Source organism: Calidris pugnax, unplaced genomic scaffold (assembly GCF_001431845.1).
Source record: "Calidris pugnax isolate Ruff unplaced genomic scaffold, ASM143184v1 scaffold270, whole genome shotgun sequence".
In the NCBI taxonomy this organism is placed as follows: Eukaryota; Metazoa; Chordata; class Aves; order Charadriiformes; family Scolopacidae; genus Calidris; species Calidris pugnax.
Window position 1 is genome coordinate 107,801 of NW_015091277.1, and position 10,709 is coordinate 118,509.

Sequence of the window (10,709 nt, forward strand, 5' to 3'; positions counted from 1 at the left end):
GGAGACTCCACCACCTCCCTGGGCAGCCTCTGCCAGGGCTCTGCCACCCTCACAGGGAAGAAGTTCCTCCTCATGTTTAGATGGAACTTGTTATGTTCAAGTTTGTACCCATTCCCTCTTGTCCTGTCCCTGGGCACCACTGAAAAAAGACTGTCCCCATCTTCCTGACACCCACCCTTTAAGAATTTGTAAGCATTTATTAGATTCCCCCTCAGTCTTCTCCAGACTAAGAAGACCCAAGTCCCTCAGCCTTTCCTCAGCAGAGAGATGCTCCAGGCTCCTCATCATCTTTGTAGCCTCTGCTGGACCCTCTCCAGTAGTTCCCTGTCCTTCTGGAACTGGGGAGCCCAGAACTGGTCCCAGTGCTCCAGCTGGGGCCTCCCCAGGGCAGAGCAGAGGGGCAGGATGACCTCCCTCCACCTGCTGCTCACACTCTTCTTGATGCCCCCCAGGATGCCCTTGGCCTTCTTGGCCACAAGGACCCATTGCTGGCTCCCGAGCATCCTGTTGTCCACCAGGATTCCCCGTGGATGAGCAGTTAGATGAGTGGAGGGGTGGAAACTCAGGATTCAGCCTCTGTGCATGTGTGTGAGCACACACTAAGATATTGGGAATGCCGTGTGTAGGTAGTTCTCTGGCCCCTTTATGGGGAAGAGCTGATGCTCAGCATCCAAAATCTGTGCCCAAAACTAGAGGCGGGTGGTTGAGTTCTCATTAACAGCTCACTACACCTAAGGTCATCTCCTTTTCTGAGTGCTTTCAGTTTAAAAAGTAGCCTAGAAATCCTGACTCTGCTTTTATGTGCTCTTTCAGTATCCTTCCCTTCTGGATATGAATTTAGTGTGAAACGGTGCTTTTCAGATACTTCAAAAGCTGCCTGTAGAAATACTGGGAGGAGAGCTAACGTGGGGGCAAATGTTCTGGGAGACAGGAGAGTGTGTGTTTCTGCCTTTTCCTCTGGTGGAAGAGGCTCAGAGTGTGTTTGTAAAGCTCTGCCTTGGTTTTATTAAGTAGCAGAGTCAGACGTCTCCTGGGCTGGTGGGGTCTACTCTTCCCTTAGGATTAAAAAAAAATGTCTGGGAAGATTACAGCGAGGAAAGGCGCTAATGAATATTCATCAGGAATAACTGCTTTATTCCTCGGTGTACTTGCATTTCTGCTATCTTGTTATGCCTCTGTTTATTCCTGGAGCAGCAGAAGGTCACGGTGACACGCATTAAGATGCCAACCGTTGTCTGTCTTGGTCACACAGTGGCAGTCCTTGTAGGTTGTTGCTTGAGGAATCCTTCATTGCCAAATTCTGCCGTGACAGCGGTGGTGCCTGTGTGGCAGAGGAAATTCATAGAATCATAGAATGGTTAGAGTTGGAAGGGACCTTAAAGCTCATCCAGTTCCTACCCCCTGCTAGGGGTAGGGACATCTCCCACCAGACCAGGTTGCTCCAAGCCCCCTCCAACCTGGCCTTGAACCCCTCCAGGGATGGGGCAGCCACAGCTTCTCTGGGCAACCTGGGCCAGGCTCTCACCACCCTCACAGTAAAGAATTTATTTCTGGTATCTCATCTAAATGTCCCCTCTTCCAATTTAAAACCATTCTCCCTGGAAATTCTGGAAATGTTTAAGGATCTGGGTAGCATTGTCCCTCACCATAGCAAGGGACTGGACGTTTCATATGTGAGATCTCTGGAGCTCCTGTGCTTCAGTGGAGCAGTAGAAGCCCTGCCTTTTATGTGTTGTTCTTTACAAAGGCATGGAAAATGCTTACACCAAAAAAAACCAACTTCAAAACAAAAGGAGAGTTCCTTAAAATATCTGCATTAACAAATAAAAAAGTATTCTTCAACAATATGCTTAAAAACCTACTTATATCTAAACAAGGTGTTGTATTTGGCATGTTTCTGGTATGTTTGCCAGAAATCAAAGCAGCATAAATTGAAAAATAAATGTAGTGAAAGGAAGGTTTAGGATGCATATTAGGAAAATGTCTTTACTGCAGGGGTTTTCAAGCCTTGGAAGAGGCTGCCCAGGGCAGTGGTGGACTCACCATCCCTGGAGGGATTTAATAGCTGGGCAGACGTGGTGCTGAGGGACATGGGTCAGTGGTGGGTTTGTCAGTGTTGGGCTGATGGTCGGACTCAATGATCTGAAAGGTCCCTTCCAACCGAGACAATTCTACGATTCTATTATTTTGTTGTGGTGCTGCTTCTGAGAGTGAGCCACCAGCTTCTGTGGATGCTGTGGACTGGTGTTGGTCCAGGGGGTGCCTTGGAAATCGTTGATCTGCACTCCTTAAGGTGTTTCTTGCGTGCTTGGGCTGACGTGAGGCTTTAGTCCTGGTCTGATGGTTGTGGTAGAGGCTCTGTGAGCTCTAAACATCAAGGAGATGGTTTTTTTTATCCTATGAATGGAAAAGGTGGGGGTAGAAATGCAGAGTACAGGTGGTGTCACACTTGATGTCATCTGCTGTTCTAGGTTGGGAGGATGGTGGGAAGGGGCTGTGATGGCTTGACTGGAGGTGGCATGTGTGCAACCACGTTGTACGGCTGACTGGCTCTCCAGAGCAGTGGCTGAGCTGTGAATGCCTGACGTCAAGTTATGGGTCAGGCCAGGGCACTGTTTACATCCTGTAATTAACATCAGTGCAGTTAATCACCCCGGGCTGGCAGACCCGAAGACACTGGATTGGAGTCCTGCTCCCCGTTGTGGTTGGATCCCTGTCCCAGAGATGACAGGAGGCTAATAACAAAGATGTGTCAACTTGGACTGTCTGTGCTAATTTATCCTCCTCCTCCCCCTTCCAGCATATGTTTGCAGCGTATAAATCAACAGCGCTATAAATCAGGGCTTTGACTTTAATTTCTTCCTCCTCCTTGGCCTCTTGGAAAATGAGGTTTGTGCAACTGTGCAGATTTTCTTTTTTTTTAATGCATGAAGCCGTGGGGCACGCTAAAGAAAACTTAGCTGAGGCAGAGCCTTGAACACAGCTTTTTCTGTGCTTGGTGGGACACTGGAGCTGCTCAGGGGAAGCCAAGCTGAGACCTCGGTAGGTTGCACAACCGTTTATTTGATTCTTGGAGACTTGGGTGTCTTGCTGTGGTGTGTAACTGGAAATCTAATATGTTGGCAGATAACTACCTTCTGAAATATGTTAATAGCAGGCTGGAGCGATTAACCTTGCAAGGCAGGAAGTGTTTGTGATGTATTGATTTCCACCACCACCACTCTCCAAAGCTGCAGAAAAGGGTGATTGTCCCTCCCTGGTTTAATGCAAATTGCAGAGGTGGCATTTAGTGACTCTGAAGAATGATGGAGAAAGCAATAGGAAATCAGGAAATGAGGATGGTGACTTGAACTCTCCTCTCTGTGTCCACTGCAGAATGTGGAGATGAGATGTCCCTGGGCTCCCTCAATCCCCTGTGAATCCCAGCCATTATTAAATGCCACCAGCCTTAGCAGCTGGTCTGTCTTTCCTGCTCCAGAAATGACTTTGCTGCTCCGAAGGTTTAAACCCTACTTTGTGTGACTTGCTTTCTCCTTTTGATTGATTGGTATTAACTTGCCTTGGAGGTGAGGAGAAATCCATATGCTTTCTTTCATCTCCCTCTAAGCTGTGTATAAAGACTTTAATTCTGAATCTAAAAAGGCTAGAGGAGGCGAGGAATAAAATACAGTTTTCCTAGCAGAAAGTGAAATGACCTTCTTGTTAAAACCCGAGGCGGTAAAGACTCCTAAACCAGCTAGGTCTGTAAGAGTAGAGACACAGTTAATTAACATTTATCTAAATATGGTAGGGAGTTACTTTACATCCTTATCTCCCTAAAAAATTTTAGGGAAGGGTTGATGTGCCCTTCGTCTCCCAAAGTGGTGAAGAAGAAGCAAGTTCTGGTCTAGAAACCGTGTGGTAGGATGGTGTTGAGGCCACTTCTGAGAGTCATGCTTGAAGAGTCATCTTCAGGGAAAGGAGGGGGATGTGACTCTCCCCACTGAAGAGGGTACAGAGCATCTCTGGAAGTGGTAGCTGGTAGTTTGGGGGGGTGTGTTTTTGGGGATGATGCCCCAAAGGTACACCCCTGGGCATTAGTCCATGAGCACATGTATATTCAATGTATTAATAAAAGCTTCTCTGGAAGAGGCCAGGAGAGGATCCCAGCTCAGTCATGGTTGGTAGTTTGGGGGTTGTGTTTTTGGGGATGATGCCCCAGAGGTATGCCCCTGGGCATTAATCCATGAGCACATGTATCTTCAATGCATTAATAAAAGCTTCTCTGGAAAAGGCCAGGAGAGGATCCCAGCTCAGTCATGGAGAAAGAGGAAGGTTGGCTGAGTACCTACTTATTTCCCAGCTACCTAGTTATATTCTATGTGTCATATTCTATATATGTGGGATTCCTGGAAGAGGGGCCAGGGGTCACATGGAAGAAGGGACAAGTGTCCAGCCCTTATTATTTCCCAGCTACCTAGTCATAATTCTATATATGTGGGATTGCTGGAAGAGGGGCCAGGGGTGACATGGAAGAAGGGACAAGTGTCCAGCCCTTGGGGACAGATTGTGATGGGCTTGTAGCTCTGATTTCCACTTACCATTTCCACCTACCCTTCTCTCTGTGGCTGTTGGGATTTTCTGAAGCTCCCAGTCTGGAGTCCACAGCAGCCAGAGAATTTCTGCCTTCGGTTATGGAGAAGAGCTTGAGGGCACACGTAGAGAAGAGTGACCCAAGCTACCTGCAGTGCTCTATTCAGCAGGCAGCACAGCTTGTAAATTGGATTTCCTGCGCAAATATTGCTGTGCTTTTCCTAGAGGAACAGTTGCCGTGTTCCTCAAAGGATGAAGAACAGAGCGGCATCAGCATGAACCTGGGTTTGTCTTCCTCCCTGGCTGTTTTGAGCAAATGTGCTGTCCTGTTCCTGCAGTAGCTACTACTGTTTTGAGGAAAAAAAAACCCAAAAAACCTTTAAGTTATTCAGGTACACTTCTACTGCTCCGCAGCAAATTAAACTAATTGTCCCTTTCTGCTGGGACCTCTACAAATCCATGGGCAAAGGCCATTCCTCCTTGCAAAGAGCACAGGGGCTGAATGACCTGATGAAGACTGGGAGCTGATGTGAAGGTGTGCTGAGGGCTGATAAAGGTAGAAAGTGGGAAGAAATCCTGCCTGGTTTTCATGCTGCCAAGCACGTGTTTCACAAACACAATGCAGTGTCAGGGTCAAGAATTGGGCTCCTTGACCAGTTCCAGTTGATATGAAACCATGAATGTCTCTGCTTCCTCTCCCAGTGGGTCTCCCACCATCTCCTTGGAAGTGGAGGCAGTGGTGCGTATTTATTTCTTTTAAATGTCTGCTTTGTGACTGACCACACCAAGACTCAGGCCATCTGCTTCATTTGTCAAGCTACAGTGCTCTCCCTTCCCTGCTGTGGTGTTTGCTGTGTCCAAAACACTTAACTGCTTATGTGCCGCCCTTTCCCCTTCCATTCTTCTTTATACACAAGTTGGGTATCTTAAATTCCTCCTATCCAAAGAATATCAATGTAGACTTAAATGCCTTCACTGCCCAACACCTGGTGGGGACACATCTCCATGGGAGCACCATGCTGAACATCTCAGAGTTGTCCCTGTGGTGCTTGATTCCTTGCAGGGGGAACTACCTGGACCTTGATTAGAGCATCTTATCAGCTGCAATGCATTGACTTGCTCAGAGCTGGCTTGAAAAGGTGGTGCACCAGCAGAGGTGCATATGAAGGCAGGGGCAGAGGTATCCTGCCAGCAACCTTGAAGGACCTGCTAAACCTTCGTATCCTTGTGAAAAGCAGCCAGCTGCTGCCAGTAAATCTGATGGGAGTTGTCTGGTTAAATTATGTGGCCAAATGGGCTTGGCAGGTGGCTGGCAGGGCAGCAAGGCTGCTGAGGACAAATATTTTTGAGTGGTAAAGTATTCCCAAGCTTGCTGTCCCTGGGCTATTCCTGTAGTGGTGGATCAGATGAGGGTGGACCTTGGTAGCTCTTCTAAACATCTGCTCACGATCTAAAACCAAAGCAACAGCAGCAGCATGTGCTTGGTGACTCTCCATCCTGGAGCTGAGAGCTCTCTTCCTCTTGCTTTGAGTAGGAATGCTGTAGATAGTGGGAGGATGTTGACACGGAAGGAAGACATGAGGTTTTGAAAGTCTTGCACATCCCAGGTACCTGTCTAAACCCTTGGGCTGTTTACAGGCTGGTTTTGGTGGGAAGGATGAAGTGCTTTATTTACCATCCCTGTTTATTCTTCTGGAGGGTGGGAGAGGGAGCTTTTTGGAAGCTGCATCCCATGAAGCTTAATCCCCTGATTCCTTAACTGCAATGCTGGAGGAGAGGCTGGGGAGAAAGGAGGGCTCATCTGGCAGGCTGTGCTTTAGGTGTCTCCATAGGTGGTGATGAAGAAGGTACCAAATTCCCTGTCTGCTGGAGGGTTACTTGGATGCTTGAGAGGCTGGAAAACCCCCAAATACCATTTATCTAATTCTTGTTTATTTACTCGATGTTATACCAGAGATGCCTCCAGAGCTCAGGGCAGTGGCATGTGTTAATGAGGGATGAGAGCTCTATGGACTTGTGGTGATTCACCTGCTGTCCTCCAGGAGGAAACCAATCTTTCCTTAATCAATGCTGATCAAGAGACTCTTTAAATTGGAGTTACCTGATTCCTGTTAAATTGGTTTTTTCCCCCCCTCTGTTTTCTTGCAACCCGATCCCTGAACAGCCGTTAAATCTGAACTGCATCTTTCTGCCCAATGTTCCTGTGGTGCTGATAATCCTTCTCTACTTTGCATCCCTTCACCCCCAAATATTGATGTGCAACAGAGGAGCAATAAATTTTGACTTCCTACTGCAGGGTTCTGTGACCGTTTCAAACATAAACTAGGTTTAGCTCTTGCTTCTCTCTTACTCTGCCTGACAGTCTTTTCCACGTAATAAATTACCAGCATTTATTGGTCTTTTGACATATGGGTTTCCCGAGGGAGAGGAAGGAGGCTGGTGGAACAAAGCCTTCTCTATAATCCAAGGTTGCAGTAGGCTTTGGACAGAAATTGTGATTGCTGGCCAGTACAGCGAGGATTTTATGGCTCTATCTATAACTGCATTTATGCCAACCAGGAGGTTTGGGAGATGCTGTATAATGTACTTTAGACTCTATTGTTAGGAGAGTAATGTCTAGAATAAAGGGTAGTATTTGCATGTCAAGAACTGATGAGAAATCAGCGTGTTTTGGGGAATGCATCACTAGACATAGTTTCAGACGCTTGTTTTTCCTGCTGGGATGCAGGACTGTCCATGCTGCTCGTGTTCCCATCGCTTGAAATTTGGCAGGTAACTTCTGCCTGCTGTGGGCACCTTGTGCCTTTCTGCTAGTGCTGGAAAAATGCTGAGACTTGGAGCTGCTTGGAAACTGCTAGGCTCAGAGCTTCTCTGCTTCTCCCAATTTCTTTTCAGCTGGCTGTAATAAGCCAGGAGCATCCAATAACCTCCACCCCGGTGCTGGTCTAGCAGCTCCCGTTGGGACCTCATTGGCAAAAGCCAGCTGCGTTGTCCTGTGACTGTGTAAAATCTGCTGGCTCTTTGGCTGGTGTACAATCATCAGCTCGTGTTTCTTGGTTGCATTTTTATTCTATATCACCTTGTGCTGACACAGCTTGGTGCTGTAATGAAAATATTTTGTAACAACACATCTCTAGGAGCAATCTAACCCAAACCAGTGGTTAACACACGATGGCATAGAATCATAGAATGGTTTAGGTTGGAAGGGACCTTAAAGATCATCCAGTTCCAACCCCCTGCCCTGAGCAGGGACACCTCCCACTAGACGAGGTTGCTCCAAGCCCCATCCAACCTGGCCTTGAACCCCTCCAGGGATGGGGCATCCATAACTACCAACTACCTGGAATTAGCAGTGGATGTTCCTCACCTATGTGTTGTAGAACTTAAGCAGGTGCTGGCAGAGAAGTCCAGTGGGAGCTGGACTTCTTTTTGGAGACCTCTCCCCATCCTGACTCCATCTGCTACTGGACCGGGTGGTTGTGGTCCTGTTGCCTGGGCAGAAGGAGGAGGATTATCCCTGCCTTGTGAGCAGCCTGTGTCTGGAAGAGTCATCGCCACACACAGAAATTTTGGCAGGGCTCCTGCTCATCTCTTGTGCTCGCGGAGCAGCAACAGCAGCTGCCTCGTGCCCTCTCCCAGCCAGGAGGGAGAAGTAGGTCAGAATTTGCATTCCGTGCCCGGCTTCTCTGCATAACTTGCACACTACTTTGCTTTTTATTGTTTTTCTTTTTTTTCTTTTTTGGGGGTGTCCTCTTTTTAAACGAGCTGTTCCTGTACGTGCGTGTTCCTCGGGCTCCCCTGAATTCAGAGGGTGAAGACTTAAATTCAGATGTGTAATTGGGCTTTAATGTCTGTCTTCCCTCCAAGAGCACTTCTGGGAGAGAGACTCCTCAGGCTCCAAAGGGCTGATCCCAGCATGTAAAAATCTGAAATAAATGCTTGGGGCAGTGCCTTCATTTTTTGGCCGTTGCATTGTCTGGCTCAGGATTTAAAAATTTCTCCTGTAGCTTTTTTTTTTTTTTTGCATGACAAGAGCAAGTAATTGGGATGAAATCATCCGTGCTGCGAATGTGATGGTGAGATTTCTTTTCGGCGCTGCTCTGTGTGTTGGGGTTTTTTTTGTTGTTTTTTTTTTTTTGTGGCTGATTTGCAATATTCTGATGGAGGGGGGAAGGAATATAAAATAAAAAAGAAGAGATGAAGGGCAGCAGGCTGGTGGCAACTGGAGAAGCATCGGAGTGTCGCTGAAGTGCTGTGGGGCAGTTGAAGGGTGATTTTTGTCGTGGTTTTGTGCATGGTGAGGAGGATCTTCGTTGTAATCGGTGCCCTGAAATAAGAGGGGTGCCAGGTGAGCTCTGGGATGCTGGGGCATCCATCGAGGAGGCTGGGATGGGAGAGTGGGGTTTGCTGATGGGCTGCGTGGTGGGGAGCATCCTTGTGCGAATCTATGGGTTTTAAGGTGTGAAATGGCACCATCCATCAGTGTGTCTTATGTTTTTTTTTAACCAAAATTTGCAGAAACCTGGGTGTCTCTGTGCTACACGATGGCAATTTGTCCTCTGGTTTTGGGAATGGTGGGGTGTCACTTTAGGATTTCTGACTCTTTGTTGTTTCTTGTCTCAGTTGTGAAAACAAGGTTCAGTTTCCTGCGTCATTCAGCATCTCCAGCAGATTTTTTTTCAGTAATCTGGCAAAAAGGGGCATATAATATCCTGAAACTGGGTGATATTTTTTTTTTCCCTTGGGGAGGGTTTCAACCTATGATGGAAAGAAAAGCTTACTGTACGATTCTGGTCTGTCTTCATCTGTGCAGGTGACTCTTTGCTGTGGGCTTTTGCGGTTCTCTTCTCTAAAGGCCTGTTTGGTTTTTTTGTCAGTCTGAAATATAAAGCAAGTTGAATGGTCTGGCCACAGGTATATAGGTAAAAGTAGTAGAAACTATATTAACATGACATGATCATTGTTTTAATGATTTTTTTTCTATATTTTTATAATGATTTTTCACTATATGTTTTAAAGCAGGGATAGTATTTTACTAAGACTTTTGTTTTGTAGTTTTTTGTAGCGTGTACACGCATCTAGCCAAAAATAACTCTTTCTTTTTCCAAGGAACTTTCAGAGTGGCTTACCTGGTGTATCTGCTCTCTGCAAGTGAAACTGCAACCTGAATCTGTCTAAGGCTTGTGCAAATAGCAGGGGATGTCTTGTCTGTTCCCACTTGTGCCTCCCTTGCTAAGGTTTAGCTGCCAAAAACTGTTGGCAGCTTTGAGATGTCTCTGCACAGGAATGACCTTTTGGGAGCCGAACTTTTTCCCCATCCTGCCTCGCTGTTTGAGCTCTTTCCTTGGGGCTTTCATGTGTTTAAGCATTGATAGTCGGAAGGCTGCTTCAAAAGTAAATATAAGATAGTCTGAGCCTTTTTAAAAGGTTGGAAGAACTTAATTTGAGGGTAGGTTTGAGAATTGCAGAGAAAGCACCTCTGATTTCTTTTTGTTCCCTCTTGTACCTGCTGTTTGCATTAATCCATACGGGTGTTCCCATTGTTCCCTTTGGGTATTAGGTTCTTAATTGTGCTCTTGTGTGTTAATAGCAGGGTGCCCGCATGCTGAGAACAGCTTTTCAGAGTTGTGTGGCACGTGGGTGTATAAAAGATCATCTGGGGAGATGTGGCAATAAGGGGCTGTTGTCTTTCTGCTTGGAATACCCTTGGAGATGAAACGCACCCTGCACGTGTGTGTGCATGAACATCGCTAATCCTCCCCACCCAGAGCACTCCACCGTCATGATTTAATGGGCTTTTAAGGTTTTGTGGCTGTAATACGCCTCTTCCATCATGTATTCCTGTTTCTGGAGCGAGTCCAGAGAAAGGCAACGGAGCTGGTGAGGGGTCTGGAGCACAAGTCTGGTGAGGAGCGGCTGAGGGAGCTGGGGGTGTTGAGCCTGGAGAAAAGGAGGCTGAGGGGAGACCTCCTGGCTCTCTCCAACTCCCTGACAGGAGGGTGTAGCCAGCGGGGGGGGCGGTCTCTTCTCCCAAGGAACAGGCAATGGGACAAGAGGAAATGCCCTCAAGTTGCGCCAGGGGAGGTTTAGGATCGATACGATGGGGGGACTGTTCAGTGGATAAGAAATTGGCGGGA

The 10,709-nt window shown here is 47.1% G+C and overlaps 1 protein-coding gene across 3 annotated transcripts in view; it reads left to right on the top strand.

Moving 5' to 3' along the window:
- The window catches only part of GDPD5 (glycerophosphodiester phosphodiesterase domain containing 5), a 240,729-nt gene that overhangs the window by 61,379 nt on the left and 168,641 nt on the right, over positions 1-10,709 (top strand). The window contains exon 1 of one of the 3 annotated variants that reach the window (XM_014960611.1): positions 8,627-8,648. The exons of the other annotated variants lie outside the window; for them this stretch is intronic. The gene's annotated coding sequence lies outside the window, so the exon portion shown is untranslated. Of the gene's footprint in view, positions 1-8,626; positions 8,649-10,709 lie in introns of those variants that run through there. 3 annotated transcript variants of the gene reach the window in all.